General features: G+C 44.9%; 1 pseudogene; it reads right to left on the minus strand.

The window, feature by feature from the left end:
* Window positions 1-17764: 17764 nt before the first annotated feature.
* LOC131481506 (SH3 domain-containing kinase-binding protein 1-like) lies at window positions 17765-20069 on the minus strand (annotated as a pseudogene).
* Window positions 20070-20484: the final 415 nt, after the last annotated feature.

Below are 20484 nucleotides of genomic sequence, written 5' to 3' on the forward strand. Positions count from 1 at the left end.
AAGTATGTGAGGCGGCTGCCCCTATAAAATCAAAATGAGGGGAAAATTAGTCCACTTTTTTCTTAACTATGCCGTTTGGAATTCTGACCTGTGCTGATCTATCCGGTCAATATAATAGTGATGAAAAGCAACAAAGTAATATTTGCATGAAGAGGAAAATGCAGTGGATGGATCGAAGATGAAACTGAGCAGATAATTAGGCAACAGTCGTAGATGGGCCTCGTTCTAGAGGAGTATGGTGAGTTGAGTCACTCTTACTTCTGTGCCTTGTCCACCGTCTACTCCCGACACCTAGGTAGCCACTTGTCTTCATTGTCTGAAACAGACATGCATCAGATGTGTGTTTTTCATCAGGGAGCTCCCTGGCACTGTGGGGCCATCAGCACCCCACCAGCACCAGCAGGCATCTCCAGCCCTTTTCCACCGGGACCAGCTGAAACCCTGTGCCCGTTCTGTGCTAACTCCGCACTCTCCTCTTCATTTAGTCATAGACAAACTCCATGCTGCTTTCCTTCTCTGATCTCCGGCTATTCTAGGCACGTCCCGGAGGTGGAGTCACGGAGTGTTTGCCCCTTTGTGTGTCCGCAGGGTCATCCTGGCAAGCTGCATCCGACTTTCCCCCCCTTCAGACTGAGTGATATCCCATTGTACTTCCCGATCGTGTTTTGCTTGTTCAACCATCCGTTGGTGGACATTTGCTTTGTTTCTATCTTTGGGGTACTTTGAATAATCTTCTAAACATTGGTGTGCAAGTTTCTGTTCAAGTTCTAGCTTTAAAAAAATTAACTGGGCCCAGCGCGACAGCGTAGTGGTTAAAGTCCTCGTCTTGCACGCACCGGGATCCCATGTGGGCACTGGTTCTAATCCCAGCAGCCCTGCATCCCATCCAGCTCCCTGCTTGTGTCCTGGGAAAGCAGTAGAGGATGGCCCAAAGCCTTGGGACCCTGTACCCGCGTGGAAGACCCGGAAGAAGCTCCTGGCTCTTAGACATCTGCGCTATTTTTGCATCACTAGAGAACTGGCTGGAAGTGGAGCAATGGAAGCCCAAACCCATGGCAATTCAGGATGGACACAGAGTCCTCACTTTTAGCCGTTTTGTGTGTACGTCTAGAAGTGGAATTGCCCAGTCATATGACCATTCAACAATTTTAACATAAATAGAGCTAGCTACTTAATTTCCTTCTTGTTATAGAGCTTCTTTTGCATAGATAGCACTTATGTTTGGTTATTTATGCTTTTAATGTTCATGCAGACAGAGCAAAAATAAAGATGTGTCATCTATTTCCCATATTAAAAATGGCATGTTGTGCTAACGCATTAATTTAATATTTTCTGAGGATACTTCCACATCAACATACCGTGGGTGATCACCCCAGTCCCCTGCCCTTCGGCCAGGAGGGCGAGGTTTAAGCGTAACCTTCCCCATGCCTGAGGCACAGCTTTCAGGCCCACGCATGGAGTGTGACCTCCAACATGGCTACAAGGTCAAGGGGAGTACACGTAGAACATGACCTCTGACATGACCGGAAGATCTAGGGAAATAGACACGCCATACAGCCAATTGCAGCGTCTTTGGTGGCTGTGGGGTCTGCCGGAAGGTTCCCTCCTGCTCCCTCCTCCCTTACCCTTTAAAGATCTGTAACCTGTGCACAATAAAGCAGAGATTCCTCACCAGCTTGTGTCTGGTGGTCCTTGGGGCAGAAGGCCACCGTCTGCCTCACCCTTGGTAACGTCGGAGCCTGCTGGCAGGCCAAAACCTCAAAAACGTACAGAGATCTTCTGCATTCTTTTTTTCTGCTTTTCTTTTTTTTTTTTTAAAAAAAAGTAAAGATTTATTTATTTTCATTGGAAAGGCAGATATACAGAGAGAAGGAAATACAGAAAGATTGTCTGCCTGCTGGATTCACTCCCCAAAGTGGCTGCAATGGCTGGAGCTAAGCCAGGAGCCTCTTCCACGTCTCCCACACAGGTGCAGGGCCCCAAGGCTTTGGGCCATCCTGGACTGTTTTCCCAGGTTGCAAGCAGGAAACTGGAACGGAAGTAGAGCAGCTGGGACATTAACCGGCATGCATATAGGATCCCGGTGCACTCAAGGTGAGGATTTTAGCCACTAGGCTACCATGCCGGGCCCTCTGCTTTTCTTTTTGGTAGCGTCCCATTGAATGATTGTGTCTGTTTAATCAGTCCTCTGCAGAAAGACTTAGTTTTAATCCTTTGATATGACAGAACTACCATCATAAAAATTCTTCTACCTGAATAATTATAAGGTGATTGCCTTGCACAAATCTCTAGAACTGGGTCAAGGAGAAATGCCTGTGTATTTTTTGGCACATGTTGTCAACCTGCTTCGTCAAGGGGATGTGAACATTTGAACGTGTGAACATTGGCAGTGGGTTCTGTAATAGAACATCAACCGTGGGTTTCAGTCCTGCTGAATTGTGTCAGCATCTCTAGCACTGTTTGGTAACTCAGTGTGTACTGTGGACCTGTGTGAGTTCCCGTGCGCGTCTCCTTGCTTGATTTCACTCCTTACACAGTGCTGAACTGTTACTGAAGTTTGATCTGTTATGATGGCTAGCATGCTGTTCTTGAGCAGAGCTTTCCTGGCTGCTTCCACTTCCATCTGGGACATGTTGCAGTTGTAAAATAATTTAGGGGGAATGAGCACCTTTATGATTTTGAGATTTCTACTTTAACACATTAAATACTTCCACCTGTTTGTGCTTAGTTTTGCTCTATCCAGGCGGAGGTAAGTTTTTCGAATCAACGTTACACATATCTCCTGATGATGTATCTTCTGAAACATTGTCACTTTTAATACACCACTCTAAGGGCTACAAGTTTCTGATGTGTTTTACTCACTGGCATGGTTTGTTTTCTGCAATGGCTTTCCAGAAGATTCTCTGTCGTTTCACAATTATACAAACATGTTATGGAGTCTACAAATAGGAATTATTATAACAACTCCTTTCTGAATTTGTACTTACAGTTTATTTGTCTTTCCAAATTTCATAGTTCAACAACTTCAGGAAAATGTTAAGAATTAGGCATAAAGAATATCTGTATTCAGTTCTAGAGTTCTATTTTCTTGAATGGTCTACTTTAATTAGAGTTTCCTGCCATCTATAATGCATAATTAAGACTGATATTTCTTCTCTTTTTACCTTTCCATTTCTTATTTTTAATAGTCGTTTCATCTCTCATGACTAAATTCATGACATTTTGGCAAGCCTTAAATCCTATATGCTTTTGTCCTTAGCTAATACTCTTAAAGGGCTCGTGGCTATTGTATTACTTAAATGTTGTTCTTAAAGGGACCCATTAAACAGCAGTACGACTATGTGCGGCTCATCTTTGCTGCTCCAAGGGAACTATCTAACTAATGCTTGATTAAAAAAACATTTCTGCTTTTGCTCACCTGTTCTGATCACACTTCATGGCCACCCTTTCCTATGTCACAATATTCTCTTCTGAAAACATCTTTTTTGGAAACGTTAAGACCACATACGCCTGGGATTTGTGTTGTTGAACATAGAAGATGTTTCTATTTTACTCTTAGCTTTGCTAACAATCAGGCTGGTCAAAGAAATCAAGGTTGAAATTCATTTTCCTGCATAACTTTGAAGTCTTTGCCACCTCGCCTGCTGGCATCCTTTGATGGTCACTGTCTGATGGCAATTTGTATTATCTCTTGATCGAAGGTCAGCTTCTCTCTTCATTCTCTTGGCAAATCGACCTCCTCTTTACTCTTCCAAATTCTGACATCTCATCAGTTCGAGCTCTGGGGTGATAAGTTGGTTAATTTCTTCACGTCCCTCATTCTGAATAGATATTTTCAGTATGAAGATTTCCTTTGTCATCTCCCAACAACACTATAAAATCTGACTATTGCCTTTGTTTAACAAACACGCTTCAGAAAAACATGCCAGCGTGCCCTGGGTCACTCCCTGCCCTCTTCCCGGAGTCACACTTGCAGTGAGGAAGTGCACCTGCGGGTGTGTTGTTCACCTGGGTGCTGAGTATCATGTATCACTCCAAAAAACTGGAGCACTGCTCTTTCGAAAACCTATGTTCCTGATAGTGAGTAGTACATTGATAAGATTTTTTTTTTTTTGCTAACCCCTTCTACTATGAAATGATGGGGAAATACCTGCATGGTTGCATGACCTGTGAGCCCTCTTCTTAACCATATTTCAAAAAACCTTCAATGAGGCCTACTGAAGCAGAAGTAATGGGAATATCAAGTGGAGGAAGTGGTAGTAGAATTTGAGGTATGATCTCCCATCAAATTCCTCCATATGGGTCTGTGGAGAAAAAACACAGGCTGAAACACACACACACACACACAGAGGGGAGTTCAAAAAAATTCATGGAAAATTGGTGAAAAGATGTTTACCCTGGTGCCAAAAATATTGAAATGCATGCAGTGTTTTTACAACATGCATATTTTTCATGGACATTTTGAAGATCCCTCATATGTCCAAATCTCACAATTTTTGTGCTAAAATAAACATCTCCCAATGCCACTTCACATAAATCTTTCAACATTTCCTAATGTACACACACACACACACACACACACATATATATCAAGAATTCATTGTTGAGTTTCAGAAAATGAATTAGAATAATGAACCCGTACAGGCAAAACCATATGCTCTCAATATGTCACAGCTCATCAAAAATTTCTGAGTTACAATGTTTTTAAGCCAGGAATTTCCCTAAGGCCATGCTGCAAGCCAGTGATACAGTAAATATTAAGTATTTTTTTTGAAAAAAATATTCTTTTCTCATCCTATCAACTGGGAGCATATTTCTTTGCGTTTTTTTTTTTTTTTTTCCTCCACGAGCTGTCAGGAAAATTGCCATGGCTAACAAGGAAAGCCCCAAATTTCCTTTAACATCGTGGACTGTGAAAGCCGTAAGTCATGTGAGTTAGACCTCTTCTGAGAAGGCAGCTTGCTGGACACGCCCAGAAAAGGCAGGGGCCTTTGCACGTGGGGAAGAGGATCGTGATTGCAAAGGACACTGTGGGCTGTTCTGGTATTTTATGAGTGACATTGTCTCTCTTGCTTCGCTCCTCACATTCGCACAGCAGCCAGGCCTGGGAGCAGGATTCGCAATCTAAGTGCCGCACACACGTGATGCGAGCCCAGGCACCTGAGCCCTCACCGCACCTTCTCATTGTGCTCACAAGCAAGGAGAGACAGAGAAACATGTTCCATGTGCTGGGTTCGCTCTCCAGATGCCTGCAATGGCCAGAGCTGAGCCAATCTGAAGCCAGGAGCCTCTTCTGGGTCTCCCACGCAGGTGCAGGGTCCCAAGGTGTTGGGCCATCCTCCACTGCTTTCCCAGGCCACAAGCAGGGAGCTGGATAGGAAGCGGGGCAGCCAGGACACAAACCAGAGCCTATATGGGATATCAGCACTTGCAAGGTAAGGATTTAGCCACTCGGCTATTGCACCGGGCCCTCCACAGCGTCTTCAGTGGTAGGCTAAAAGCTCAGCCCCATGTGCTTTACAAAGACCTTTGACGTGCCAGGCGCTCCCCACCACGGCACTGTTGCTCTATTGACAGATGATTGTTCGCCAAGAAGGGTGTTCTGACTTAGTGTGATGTTGTATAGTAGCCCCCCAGCCTCTAGACCCCAGTTCTGATGACAACACACAGCTTCAGAAACAGCTGCCTGTCCCATGGGAGAGGGGTGGGGAGGCTGGGCGCAAGCCAGCCCTGTGAAGAGTCATTGAGTCCCACCAACTCTACCAAGATTTTAGGGAGGTCACTTTGGAAATCCACAAGAGCCTTTCTCCAGTACATTCTGCTCTTGGCACTGGAGTCCTTGAAGATGATGTGTTAGAATATAAACATCCCAGGCTTTGGGAAGAGGCAAAGAATCTTTGTGTAAATACAGTGAACTCTCGGGACCATCGGAGAGTACTACTGCAATACACAACATAAAATTCTGTGTGTGGCAGGAGAAATAGTTCTTGGAGTGGATTATTTATCTCAGCCGTGTGTTACAAATGGTCACAAACGTGACAATGACTGTCTCGGCGCATGCCTCTATGCCGCCGAATGTCTAAACATGACGGAAGAAATATACGCTTCCTTTGAACAGAGAACAACTATTCCTAAGGATAATTCAGTCAGCGGGAGGCTCTAGCCAGCCCTCTCCCTCCCTAAATTCTATTTTTGCTGAGAAATAACTACCTTTAAAATGAGACACTGAAACACGGAATATATTAAGCCGCTTCTGCTGCCCATTTTTGCTTGGATAAATTTTCTTAATGGTCATGCTTTGTGCCCGGAAAGATAATCTTGTGCCAAATGTTTGGAAGGTGAATGAAGGCATTACTCAGTCGGCCGAGGAGGCTCGAAGAGAATGATTTCCAGAAAACCATTGGACTTTTTGACTGTTGCCTAATACTGGCATTCTTTCATTTACCGTATTGACGATGGAATGCTGCCCAAGCGGCCTCGAAAAAGAATTTTCCGTTACCCTGACGGTGACCTCTGTCTCTCCTTCTTAGGTGCAGGACGGAGGGATGGTGGGGGAGTGACCATGGCAGAGGCAAGGGCAGGGGCGCTAATAAAAGCTCAGAAGTTTCCAGTGAAATAAAGACAATCTTTGAATGAGAAAATACGTGTTGTCCGTCATTTATGTATCGGTCTATCTAAGCATGCATGAATACATGGGTATGTAAGGATACACAAACATTATGTATATATATGAATATGCATGTGTATATTGATATACATGTATAAATACCAACACGCATACATATAGTTTCACATGTACTTGCATATAAATACGAGGGCACCTCCCAAAGGGTTTGATCGGTTGGCGTTATAAAGATCTACACTGATTCATTTTGAGAGGCAGAAAGAGACAGAATGCGAAAATGCCTTCCATCCACTGGTTTGCTCACCAAATGCCTGCCATGGCCAGGGCTGAGCAAAGGCCAAGGCCAGTAGCTGTGTCCCACGGAGGAGCCTTCATTGCTGCCTTCAGAGCTTGTCTCAGGTGCCAGAAGTGGGCCCTGAATCCTGGAGCTGCAACAGGGAAGCATGTTAGACACTGGATCAAACACCCTCTTCTCGATGTGTGTGCTCTGGTGTTAACCATTTGAAATTCATGGTGTTTTTCACAAGATGTGTTTTCCACCAACATTCTATAGAGCCCTTGTATTCGGTTGATCTCTTCAACAAATTCTAGTCCTGGAAAAGACACTGTCATGGGGCTTTATGGAAGATGAATCCTGTTTGGCTCGTGGGGTGATGGAGTTGTAAGGGAACTTGGTTACACTGTGTTTTAGTGTTTCAATGATATTTCCACAGTGTCATTTGGTCCATCAGTCAGAAACTCTAGTGATGAACCAACCTGGCGGCGGGACTCATAGGGCATACAGGTCAGAAGCTGGGTGTAACTCCCGGGGTCCTGAAGGAACAGGTGTGCAAAGCTTGAAGTGGGAAGAACACCAGCAATGACATCTCCAAACAGGAGACGGATGTCATTTAGAGCAGGGAAGCACCATGAATACACAGCCTCCCCAAGAGAGTGGAAAAACCTTTACAGCTGCAGAAGAAAGAAGCCAAGCTCCAGGCTGGCATCCAAGGGAAGGAGGGTGTGCAGGCTGGCAGATGTTCAAGGTTCTGCTAGAACCCAAAGACGTCATTTGTAAGTATCTGCACGGCCTGATGGAGGAGTGGGAACTTTGGATCTGCCATGGACCTTCTGGATACTTGCAGCAGCATCCGTAGGCCACACACAATGATCATCTGCAAAAAATCAGCCTGCTATAGAGTTACTGAATTGGGGGTCTTTGGATTGTTTTTCACCCTGCCCTCTCTCTCTCCCTCTCTCTCTCTCTCTCTCTCTCCCCTCCTCCTCCTTCAGTCTGCACTGCTGCAGCCAGAGAGAAAGAAGAACACAGTTCCCAGCACACCCCCACCAAGACGCATCTGTTGTACACACCTCTAATATTCCGAGTGTGAAGTACTAACTATAAATACCTGGAAGAACGGATGTTAAAGTGTTTTTTTAAGCCAAAATACATTATGTCAAATGGAGCTATTATTACCATGAGTAACAGCATCTTTAAAGACCTAGTAACCGGGCCCGGCGGCATGGCCTAGCAGCTAAAGTCCTCACCTTGAACGCCCCGGGATCCCATATGGGCGCCGGTTCTAATCCCGGCAGCTCCACTTCCCATCCAGCTCCCTGCTTGTGGCCTGGGAAAGCAGTCGAGGACGGCCCAATGCACTGGGACACTGCACCCACGTGGGAGACCCAGGTTCCCGGCTTCAGATCGGCACGTACCGGCCCGTTGCGGCTCACTTGGGGAGTGAATCATCGGATGGAAGATCTTCCTCTCTGTCTCTCCTCCTCTGTGTATATCTGGCTGTAATAAAATGAATAAATCTTAAAAAAAAAAAGACCTAGTAACCAAAGATGTGACGCTGCCTCTACTGTAAGTGGCCAACAATACTGGAAGGCTGACGTGACAATAACCAAAGGGCTGACGTCACAATTGAACATTCACATCCTTGGTGCTTGTCTTGAATCAAGGGGGCATTTGGATCACCGATTTGAAATCTATAATCATTTCATTTTCGAAATAACAGCATTCTCTCTGATCCTGACACATTCACCCCACCTCAGTCTATCCTGTTAGCTTCTTATACTGATAATTTAAATAAATTTAAGTGGTAGATTCCATCATGACTAAGAAAAGCAAAACGTTGGATTTGTAAACTCTTGAAAAGCGCTTACAAAGGAAAAGAATGCAAACAAACGGCAAGCATTTTGGCAAAAGCAGAGTATTAACTATGACCTGTCAGTTTTTGCTGTGTTATGAACATCCCCAAACTGTGTGCCTTCAAACTACAATCGGTCATTAGCTATTGCTTCTAGCACAGCACTTTGGACTGTGCTTGGCTGAGCAGTTCCACTCATCTTGCCTGGGTGCAAACCACCTGCGACAACCGGGCAGCTCACGAGGGGGCTGCTTGCTGTAGGACTGCCTGACTCAGACGCTGGGCTATTGGTACTGCTTGTCTGGGTTAGAGACCTCACAAGATCCAGTGTCTCCAACAACCTAGACCAAGCTTATAGATGTTTCAGGATTCCTAGGGCGGTAACAAGGACATCCCTGACACACGAGTACTGATGAAGATTTCCTTGAGTCCCATTTGCTGGTTTTTCCCTGTTTGAAGAAGCCATGTAGATAAGCCCGGATTCAAAGGGATAAGGAGTAAACTTTTGCGGGGGCAGGTTAGGGGGAAGAGAGATCTCACCGGGTCATATTACAACATCACATGCATAAAAGATTGAGAGCACTTGGGGTCATGTTTACAATCTACTGTAAGTATAGTACTTGGCATGTCTTTAAAATAGATGTTAAAAGGAACACGGAAAGCTCATTCAGGCCAATTCCTTACCAAAAGGTCGAATCAATGATGTATTAGTAAGTGACTCTATAACCACCCCTACTATATTTATTATGAATCATTTTCTTGCAATGGAATGGGATTGGACCTGTGCAGCCCCCTGTGCCTCTCAGTCCTTCCCATGGGACCAGTCACAGGCACCAAGCAAGATCTCACTTCTGTGTGACAGTTCTTCTGAGAGTAAGATGGCTTGGCTCTCCGGCCATCCCTTCTGCAGGCTGTTCATCCCAGATCCTTGGGCTGTTCTTCAACCGATATGGCCGCAAACCCTTAAATAGTGCACCTGCTCTAAGATGAACTTCAACTTGCAAGCCTTGTTGAGCTGCACCCATGTTTGCAGGGCGACACATCAGCACACACCACAGAGACTCCTGTCTCTTTCATCCCCTGTTCTTTGTGTCCCTTGGGGAAGCCCTTCTTCACGCTGTGAGTGAAGTTTGTGTGCTGGGCTTATACACAAGTGCTGTCTTAGGAGACACGGTTTATTATTGATAGGTTTTATCTAGCAACGACACTGATCTGATATCCGCTATTACTGTGTTTTCTAGGAAACCTTCTGTTGGCTTGAGCAGCATTTTGATAGCATAGATATTATTTATGAGTATAGTTAACATGCTTTCTAAATCTGCATTCCAATGTCAGAAAAATCATGGAATAGGCTAACGATGAGGGCAACATTCTAGGGTAAGTCATAGATCTGCTTTGCATTTCCCACTAACTGGTACCCAAACATCAGTCCGATAGCGCCACACCACCTGCTTTTATGTGCGTACCTCACTGCAGGGCAGAGCTGTGTAGACCTTGTCAAATGTATGACTAAAATCAAGTGAGGTTGTATCTATCTCTTTAATTCGCCAGCTAGTTAATGAACATCATAAAACATGCAGGTGACTCCTAGTAAAAACAAAACCATCTTTTTTTACACTAAATCTTCACAAAATATCCCTCCAGTATAATTCTATCAGTACCAACCTCCTCCAACTTGCTGTAATGTTTTATTTGCTCCTGATGGTGGGTTCTGGTAATTCTGTGGTTGGCACACCCTTCAGCTCCTAAAGTGTTCATGGCTGCAGTCAGCAGAACTGCTTGCTGCCTACAGACAGTTAGACGTGCTTGTCAGTAAGCACAGACATCAAGACCCTTAGGTAAATTCATTCCGTCGCTCAGTGTACCTTTGTTAAACACTGGCTGCATCTTACACGTCTATGGAAACCGAGTAAAGAGGAGTAAGACTGAAGTTGGTATCTGTGGATGATTTTGAGTCTTGGGGTGAGGGATTGTGTGGTGTAGGTGTGCCTATGATAATATTTGGGGGTTAGATGTGAAATACGTATAAAAGAATGAATACGGGGTGTAGACCAACATGCCTTTTTGGTAAGTGTTAATTTTTAAAACATGCTGATTAAAAAGTAAAATCACATATGTATCATACAAAATACGATGTTTTGAGATTATAGATGATTATATATGTGTGTATATATACATATACATACATTGTGGAATGGTTGGATTGGACTAATTAGCATTGTGCATTCCTCTTAGGGTTTTTGTAGTATCTACCATTTTAGCAAGTGTGGAAAACACAACACATTGGAATTCACTGTGGCCACTCGGTTGCACAATAGCTGTATTTTGCTTCTTCCTCTTGTCTAACTGGAATGCTGTACTCTTTATCCATCATCTCAAATGCCATGCTACCTTTCACTTCTTAGATGCAAGGGAGATATGTTCAGGGGGTCCCAGGAGGGTCCCAGGGGCCTTGTGTGCATGTCCTGGAAGGCAGGTGATACCTGTAGGAAGATACGGAGGAAATCATTCAGGGCATTCGGAAATGCCTCCAGGAATTTCTAAGCCTTTGTTTTGGCTGGAGGGCTACTTGCGGACTAGAATCATCAGAAATAAGGCCAAAGAAGGGCTTATTAGAGCATGCTGCATAGTTTGGGGCTTTTTTGTTTGTTTGTTTCAATACACAGTGCAGCTATGTTGACTAGTTTCGAGCAGGAAAATGTGGTACTCAAGTTTATGGTTACATACATCTTTCTAGGGAGAGTTTGGAAGGTGGTGTAAGTTAGGGTGTAAGTTAGGAGGCTCCTCTGGACACCAAGACACTTGATAGAGCCAAATTGAGGCAGAAACTACGAAGAAGACAAGGAGATGCGTTTAGTGATGGGAGATGTATAGGAGTGGAAAGACAATGGCAATTGAACTGAGGACATGGGAATGAGAAACAAGAGTGTAAGATGCGTCCTTAGTTTTCAGCTCATTCAGCTGGAGTGTTGTATGTTTAGGAATAAATAATTGGTTTCATCTTCCTAGTTTGAGAATTGTACATGTCTGAGATTTTTTTTTAGACATTCACAATTACCTATCCCTTCTCTCCTTCTCTTATTGCTATTTGATTTCCATTGTGATGGCATAGTCAGCTAAAAATATTGTAGAACACTCCATGACTCAAGAACCATTTATCCCTTTAACCTTTTGTTAAATGGAGACATCTTCATATTTATGACTTGAAAAGTCTGTCTGTCTATTGACCACACGCCGTAATCCCTCTCCCAGGCTACAAAAAAATTATTTTCCCTAAAGTTCCCATCAACTTCATTTCACCAATAAATCTGTCCAACTCTGAAAAGGATTTAAATTATCTTCTCTTTTGCCATCTGGGACATGAAATGATGGACAGGCAGTCATTTCTCAGGTGCTCTGCCTATTGCCAAATGAGAATTACAGCCAGAATCTGAAACTGGCATGCCACCATCACTCATTTACATTCCTTGCTTTTGTCCAATTTTACAGTTTATTTTAAAAAAAGCACATTATCCGTTTGCTACATCTGGCCAAGAAGTCTGTAGGAGATAATCTTACCACTTATGTATCTGAGGGAGGTACAGTATTTTGCTTGTAAAATTTCAGGTCTAGTTGGGACTGGAGAGGACATTTAATGCTCACTTTATAGGTAAGAAAAACTACAAGTCCAAGTCCCAGGAGGATATGTGAGTTGTGTTACGATCACACACCTGCTTAGCTAGGAACACAGCGAGGGTTAGAACTTACATCTTCTGACTTTCAACCACCATTTGTATGTTTTTCCCTTGGTAGCAAGTGAAGTACAAGGACTGAAGTCAAGAATTCTGAGCATTTCCCTTCCAGCACTGCAGGAGTCCAGTGAAGCGCCAAGACTCCAACAGGGAGACATACCACTACACGATGTTATGAAGATGTCCTTATACAGTAACAGCCAGACCCTGGTACTGATGCAACCTCCGCCGCATCCTTCAGTCTGAAAAGCCCACACGTCACTTGGCACTTTTGATTCACGAGCTCACTCACTATACAGGGGTCGTACTGATTCTGAACAGATCTCCCTGGAAAGTTCCAGCAGAATCAGAAAGCTGTGTTGCTGATCATCTACGCTTCCTTGGGACTGTCTTATGCAGTTCAGTGGTAAACCTAACGGAGTGTGTCAGCTCACTGCCTTAAAGGTCTTGTCCTGCTCATCTCAGAACTCAAACCTTTGTGGTCTAGTCTATTTCCAGAAAGTCCCACCTCACCGTGGCTGCCTGGAAGGGCCACCAAATAGATCAAAAATTGGAAAGTTGAAAGAAAATAAAAGGCTCAAACACAGGGAGGGGCATGATGCGTCTGATCACACAGACCCTGTGCCTGGCAAGGTTCGGTATGAGAGCCAGCGAGTCCCAGGCAGAAGGGGTGCCTGATAAGAGGATTCACTTGCCACACTCCAGCCTGTCATTGGTTGCATGACACATTGATGGATTAAGGCTGTCATGTGAGTTATCATTGTTAAGTAGATTGCCAAGAAGTGTGGCTGAAGACGAAGAACCCCCATCTAGAAGAAGACCAAAGCTCACCTCCCTGGAGAGGATGTTTTAATTGATGCTGAGAGGAGGCTTGCGAGTTGGCCATGTTGTTGGAGAAGATCTGTCTCGAAGGTCCCCAGAGGGTGTGTAGATTGTGAATTGGGATGCAATCTCAGGGACCTTAGAGCTGGTCCTCTGTGTTTTGAGACACTCTCCCTCTGGGACATCAGTGGTGCTCTGGTGGATACGCTGTGGGTGTCACCCTGTCTCCATAAGCTCTTCCCAGACAACACAGTGACCTCTGACTTTCCATTCTTTAATTTTACTTCCTTGAAACAACTGAGATAAAACAAGGGTAGAACTCCAACATGAAGAATTCATCATTCTGGAGAAGAAATACAACCTTTCTACTCTTCTCCTTTAGCCACTCCCCAGTGATTAACTTGTGATGTTCTTGCTGGATACAATTGGTGCAACAACATGAATGTTAACAGTGAGCAGAAGCAAGAGTTCTTGAGGCTACATCTTATTCTGCTGGTGGTCCATGGCTTATCAAAAGTTCTTTGACAAGGGCAGCCACAGGCCTGATGACAGACATCAGAAGCCACCAGGCCCACGGACAGATGTTGCAATGCAACCGCGTTTCTTCTCAGAGTGAGTGCACGAGTTTCTGTTGCTAAACAGGAGAGACAAATGTTCACAGTACTAGTCCTTCCTACGCCATAATATCATTTTCTTACTTTCCAGAAGTATAATGTGACAATGCCATCCATCATTTATTGCTGAAAGCTTGCTTTCTTGCCGAAAGCTTGCACATGGCCCTGTATAAGGGCCCACAACCTGAACTTGGCAGGATTGTAGGCCTTGTTGCTTTCTCAATAGAATGGGTCTTGAGAGGCAAGTTCAGCTGGGCTGTGAGGGCTCCACACAAAGAGATCACTGAAGTCTCCAATGAAAACTGATCTTACCTGACCGTGGAAATATGTCATAGAAAGATAATTTTGCATTTCATGGTTGACTTGGTTTTGAAAACTTTGGTCTCTGGATATGTGGCATAGTTTAGATTCTATCAAAAAAAGTCTCTGAGTCCCTCAAGAAGCAACCCTAAGCTGAAGGGATTGGGCCTTTTTATTGTTGTTCACCTAGCACTCAAACTTTCCAAAAGAGATAGCTGGGTTAAGTTATCTCAGTATCAGGTATTTCTCACTGAACACCTACCACCTGCCTAACAAGAAAAAGAGCATTCTCAAGCCAGTAGCCAGGACACTGGCTCTCACCCAGATCAGCGACATCCTGAATAAACATGTTAACTAATTTAATATTCCAGCATAAGCATTGGTGTAAGTCACAGCTATGGAGGCAGACAAGGGATTTAGGGCCACTGTTTTTCAGAAGGTCACTGGGCCATTGCAGGCACATGTGACTTGATAAAGTCTTCCACACAGGCAGTCCAGGCCTCTGGATACCGCACAAAACCCTCTATCCCTTCAGGACCAGCCACCACCTGAGTCTGCGGTTGAGAGGGGGTTATTTCCACTCTGCCAAGTCTACCATTGCCGCACATTCTGGAAAGCAGGCTGTCAAAGAACCTACCCGTTACAGCACCTCTCTGAAGTGGATCAGAAAAGATCTCAAATGAAAGAGATGACAGAAGTGCAAATCACTGGTATTGAATACGGAAGAACAGTGTAGACTCCAGTCATGGCTGGTGGCAGGTGGACCAGGGACAGTGTGGACTCCAGTCATGGCTGGTGGCAGGTGGACCAGGGACAGTGTGGACTCCAGTCATGGCTGGTGGCAGGTGGACCAGGGACAGTGTGGACTCCAGTCATGGCTGGTGGCAGGTGGACTAGGGACAGTGCGGAGATAAAAACAAAGAACAAAAGAATGAGAATTAAGTTCAGCATTGTTCCTTAACAGGTGACTTGGGTCTGGTAAAAAAGAGATCGTCAAGGAAAAGCTATTTTTTAAAAACATTTATTTATTTTTATCGCAAAGTCAGATATACAGAGAGGAGAAGAGACGGAGAAGATCTTCTATCTGCTGATTCACTCCCCAAGTGGCTGCCACAACCAGAGCTGAGCTGAAGCCAGGAGCCAAGAGCTTCTTCTGGGTCTCCCGCATTGGTGCAGGATCCCAAGTCTTTGGCCCGTCCTCTGCTGCTTTCCCAGGCCACAGGCAGAGAGCTGGATGGGAAGTGGGGATACCAGGACATGAACCGGCACTCATATGGGATCTCAGTGCGTGCAAGGTGAGGACTTTAGTCACTAGGCTGCCATGCTGGGTCCGGAAAAGTTGATTTTATTTAAATTTTTTTGTTTACTTTTTAAAATCATTGTGGGCTTATCACAGAAGCTCCAATCAAGACGGTGGTTTATAGTAAAAGGCACACATCATCGTGAATACCATATCTTTGCCTTTCTCTGTTCATAAATACAGCATCGTATAAGCTCACATTTCTTTTAGGGTGGTGAGATTTGCTCATGGGGGCAGGGGATGGCTTGGGTCTACAGTTGCATGTGTGATAGAACTCTGAAGGGACAGGCTCGGCAGCGTGGCCTAGTGGCTAAGGTCCTCGCCTTGATCCCATATGGCCGCTGGTTCTAATCCCGGCAGCTCCACTTCCTCTCTATCTCTCCTCCTCTCAGTATATGTGACTTTGTAATAAAAATAAAACAAATCTTTGAAAAAAAAAAAAAACTCTAAAGGGACACACCAAACGAGGCAGCTCACCACCCAAAACCCAGGAATGGGCTGCTCGCTCCTGAAGCTGTGTGTGTGTGCTGGAGATGCGAAGGGAATGTGTGATATAGCACGATTTTTTTAAAAAGCCATTAAACTATACAGCTTGTAAATAAATAATCTGAAATTACATTTTATTAATGGAAAACATCAAACTAGTGCTACGCACTATGGACTAAACTGCCTGAGTTCTCATTGATGTGAGATCTCACAGTAGATCTTTTTCTCACAGTAGACAAGCAATGTGTGCAGGTGAAGTGGCCCGCGCCAGAGCCAGGGCCACACCAAGGGGACAACTGCCCTCTTGGGTGGGATTTGTGCTGTGCTATCAAGAGTTTTGTGCTAATCTTTCAGACAGGAACATGTTGAGGCAAACCTTGAATCTTTTGGGCAAGATTATTTTGATTGGGGCATAAAATTTGAGTCGTTGACTCAGGATGAGTAATGTGACATCTCACGAATCAAGTATTCCTTTTCATTAAAGAGCTTTCTTTAGGTCATTCACTTCCACTTCCAGTGAAGTCGGATTTTCTTCTCTTCGTCCAGCTCTGATCATAACTGCTTCCTCTCTCATTTGGGCCTCAGCGATGCTCGTTCCTGGCTTCAGTGATGCTGCTTAGCTCGTGGACCCATGTCCTCAGCTCCACCATGGCCGCCTGGCTGCCAGCCACAGGCTGCATCTTTGGCTTTCCTTCCATGCTGAACAGAGATGAGTTAGCTCTGTGTCTAGCCATGCCCACAGAGGATGAAAGGGCAGAGAGTACTGCCTCTATGGAGAGGGGTTGTCCGTCACCACCTGCTGTTATTGTCCCTGGCTTGGGTGCTAGGGATGCTTTTGCTGTCAAACAACTTCAAACTTGGATGTCTCTCAGGTCCTTCTTTGTCTTCTGTTCAGTTTGGAAGTGTTTCAGTCTTTCAGGAGGAATCTTTTTCGTTTCATGTTTTCTTTCAGTGGTACCTGCCCCTGGTTTGATGACAGGAGTAAACGGAGGGGGTGGTTTCTTGAGTCTGTTCCCCTCCTTAGGAAAGTCTGGCAGAAATACATTCACAAAGCAATCTGGGAACACTCCTCTTCAGCCATTGAGCTCTCCTTCCCACCAGCCTGCATCGAGGCAGTCCTTGTTGATGAGAGCGACTACTTCCCCTTCCTTGACTGTCAACTCATGGTTGTTCTGCGCCTCATCTGGAGATAATACTTCGCAGTAATCCAGTTTTGACCTTGGTCTCAGTTTGATCGGCTTATCTTTAAACATATCTCCTGTGTGTGGCTCACTATCTCTTGGCTAAATCTTAGGTATGGTTAAATATCTCCTGTGTGTGGTTAAAGTCCTCACCTTGAGTGCACCAGGATCACATATGGACACCAGTTAGCTGCTCTACTTCTATTCCAGTTGCCTGCTTGTGACCTAGAAAAGCAGCAGAGGATGGACCAAAGCCTTGGGACCCTGCACCCACATGGGAGATATGGAGGAAGCTCCTGGCTCCTGGCTTCGGATCAGCTCAACTCCACCATTGCAGCTTCTTGGGGAGGGAACCAGTAGATGGAAGATCTTTGTCTCAGTCTCTCCTTCTCACTGTAAATCTGCCTTTCCAATAAAAATAATAAAGAAATCTGAAAAGAAAAGAAAAGAAAAGAAAAGAAAGAAAGAGAAAGAAAGAAAGAAAGAAAGAAAGAAAGAAAGAAAGAAAGAAAGAAAGAAAGAAAGAAAGAAAGAAAGAAAGAAAGAAAGAGGAAATATTTGCAAAGCCCACTCTTAACTTTTTTGGGGCTGTATGACGCAGTCACCACCATCCCATTGGCACCTGCCAACCTGGTATGCTCGAGTGATCCCTGTGGTTTCCCTTAAATTTGACTTGGAGGGCTGCTCATCGTGGCAAAAGCCAAGCTCACCTGCCTCTCCTGACAGCTCCTGCATGAAGCTGGAAGGAGTCTTCCCATTGAGAACATCATTCTGTAACCCTCCCTCCACCTCACCTACCATGTCCAGGGTGTTGCCAACTCTCAGCTTAAGCTTAGCATCATTCTGGGGCAGCTAGCTGAGTGCCACCTGAGATCATTGGGTCCAACATTCTCCCCCCTTGTTAGTTTTTAAAGCGGCTTCATTTCAGAAGATAGCAAAGAGAGTTTCCACTGGGCACTTCATGCATGGGCTTCTCTGGACTTCTGGAGAGAGAGGGTCTTTCTTCATGTCTGTATTTCTCTTAAAAAGTTGTTTGGGAACAAGCCCCTGCTGTGGTCGATCTGTCCCTCCCACCAAACTACATCCTCCTTCCTGAGGTTGGTGATTACCCCAGCGAGCTGTTCTCAGCTCATCATGGTGCAGAGCCTGGTAGTCAAACTCTACTGTCGTTCAGCTGGGCCCAGCCGCCCAGGCAACGTGAAAGTTGGCGGAGGTGAGTTTGGGGATTGGGGCGCTGGAGTCCGGGGCGCAGAGGTCGCAGCCCTAGGGTTGGCACTTTGGCGGTAGTGGCTTAGCGCCTGCCCGCTGCTGCCCCGGGGGCCACTCCTGCTTGTGCTGCTCCTGCAGTACCCGGCTGTGTTGGATCTCCTGATCCCCGGGAGTGGCAGAAAAGCTGTTTTTCAAGGAGGGAGTTGCCAGTGATAAAGTCATCATTGGCCATAACATTTAAGAATAACAGCTTGTTTATATAAAATGACGCCTGCTGTATGTATCTGTCACAGATATCTAGGTCAGTGCAAACAAAGAATAAAAAGTGTAACTTGGAGAAGAATAACAAGATTGCAGCTGCAAACTAGACAGTTCACTCTAGTGTTGCCCTCTTGGCGTTTATCTCTTTGGTAAAGAAACACATTTCACTTCAGGTGGGAAATATCAACTATGGGCACGGGGAGGGGTGCATGGTCATCACGAAGTTCTGCTGAAGTTCAAGTGCAGTTCCTGGCCTTCTCTTCTCATCAGCCTTACTGGGGGAATTCCAGGAGGGACACTGCTGAGCAGATTGACTAAAAAATCACGCAGGGACAGCAGAACTTGCCCAATGGGTTGGCAGCATAGTTCAAGTTAATACCATCATGAGTAAAAAGTGGGACCATCTCCCCAAACACATCTCCTAAGATGAAGAAGATTTCTAACTTAAGGAATACAGGGTTCATGTATTTCACGGCCACAATTCTAAGAAGATAACAAATGTTCCCTTCCTTCCTCCCACTGCCAACGTCCCCTTCCAATCCTTTTTGTCTCTTTTGATATTTTTTTTTGTCATTTCTTGCAATAAGATTTTTTCAATTTGCTTCATAACAACAGGTTGAACGTTTCACTAAGCCCTTTATTCAACAAGCAAAATGTAGAAAGATCATGGTTCCACAGGAATATAATAGACAAGGGCTATGAAGAGTAAACAAATGCTAAGATGTCAGTTTCTTTCTTACAGTTTTTTTGGTATTCTTTATTACCTATTGTATGGCAGAGAAAACACGATAGAGTTATTCACTAAGCATAATTATCTCTGGTTGCATCCTTTTGGTTGCAGAAGACAGCATTTCAATGTTTTTATGGCCGAGTAGTGTTCTATCGAGTATATACACCACATATTCAGTTGATGGGGATCTCTCTTGACTCCATATCTCTGCTGTTGTGAACTGAGCTGGAAAAAGAGAGGAGTGCACAAAGGAGCCTTCCCACTGCTGAGCTCAGTTCCTTTGGGTAAACTCCCAGAAGTGGGATGGTTGAGTCTTAAAGCAGCTCTACTTTCAGTTCTTTGCATAACTCCATTCTGTCTTCCATAACGGTTGTACTAGCTCACATTCTGATCAACGGTGGGGTGAGGTACCTTCTTCTCCACACCCTTGCCAACATTTTTAAAGTGGAAGAAAAGTATACTGAGACTCATATTTGGCCAATGACCCACATATGGTGGGACGTAAGCCAAGAGCAGAATGAATTCCTAGTTTCCTGGCTCTGGGGTTCACTCTGCTTCACCTCCAGGTCCAGATTTTGACATTCCAGTTTCCGCATGTTTGCACAAAGCAATACCTACTCCCTTGAAGTGTGACTTTTCTTCATCTCTGAAGAGGAAGGAAGGTTTCCCTTCCTTCATCGTTCAACTGATCACCACGACTTCAGACCCCTCAGCACACCCTTTATGGGGTCCCCCAGCAAAGACCTCTACTAATCTCATTTCCTTCGCTGTCTATTTTCTCCACAGCCAAACATTGTCCCTGGTTTCAACCGGAAGAATCCGGATTTGACACGATGCAATACCGCTGGAGAACCAGCGAGGGCACTTGCTTCTTCACCACGCATTGTTCTGTGTTTTCATGAATTTCTTGCGATTTGAATGCCATTGTTGTGGAGCAAATGCCAGAGCCATTGAGGCCAGAGGCAGGTCTTTGTGACAAGTTTGTAATGTCCTTAGTAGAAGTGGAGTCAGAGCCAAATGTGTTTTAATGTGTCCCTGTTCTTAAGAAGGCATGCTGAGAAACAGGAGTACAGGAGGCCTGTCCAGCAGCTCG

Source organism: Ochotona princeps, chromosome 1 (assembly GCF_030435755.1).
Source record: "Ochotona princeps isolate mOchPri1 chromosome 1, mOchPri1.hap1, whole genome shotgun sequence".
In the NCBI taxonomy this organism is placed as follows: domain Eukaryota; kingdom Metazoa; phylum Chordata; class Mammalia; order Lagomorpha; family Ochotonidae; genus Ochotona; species Ochotona princeps.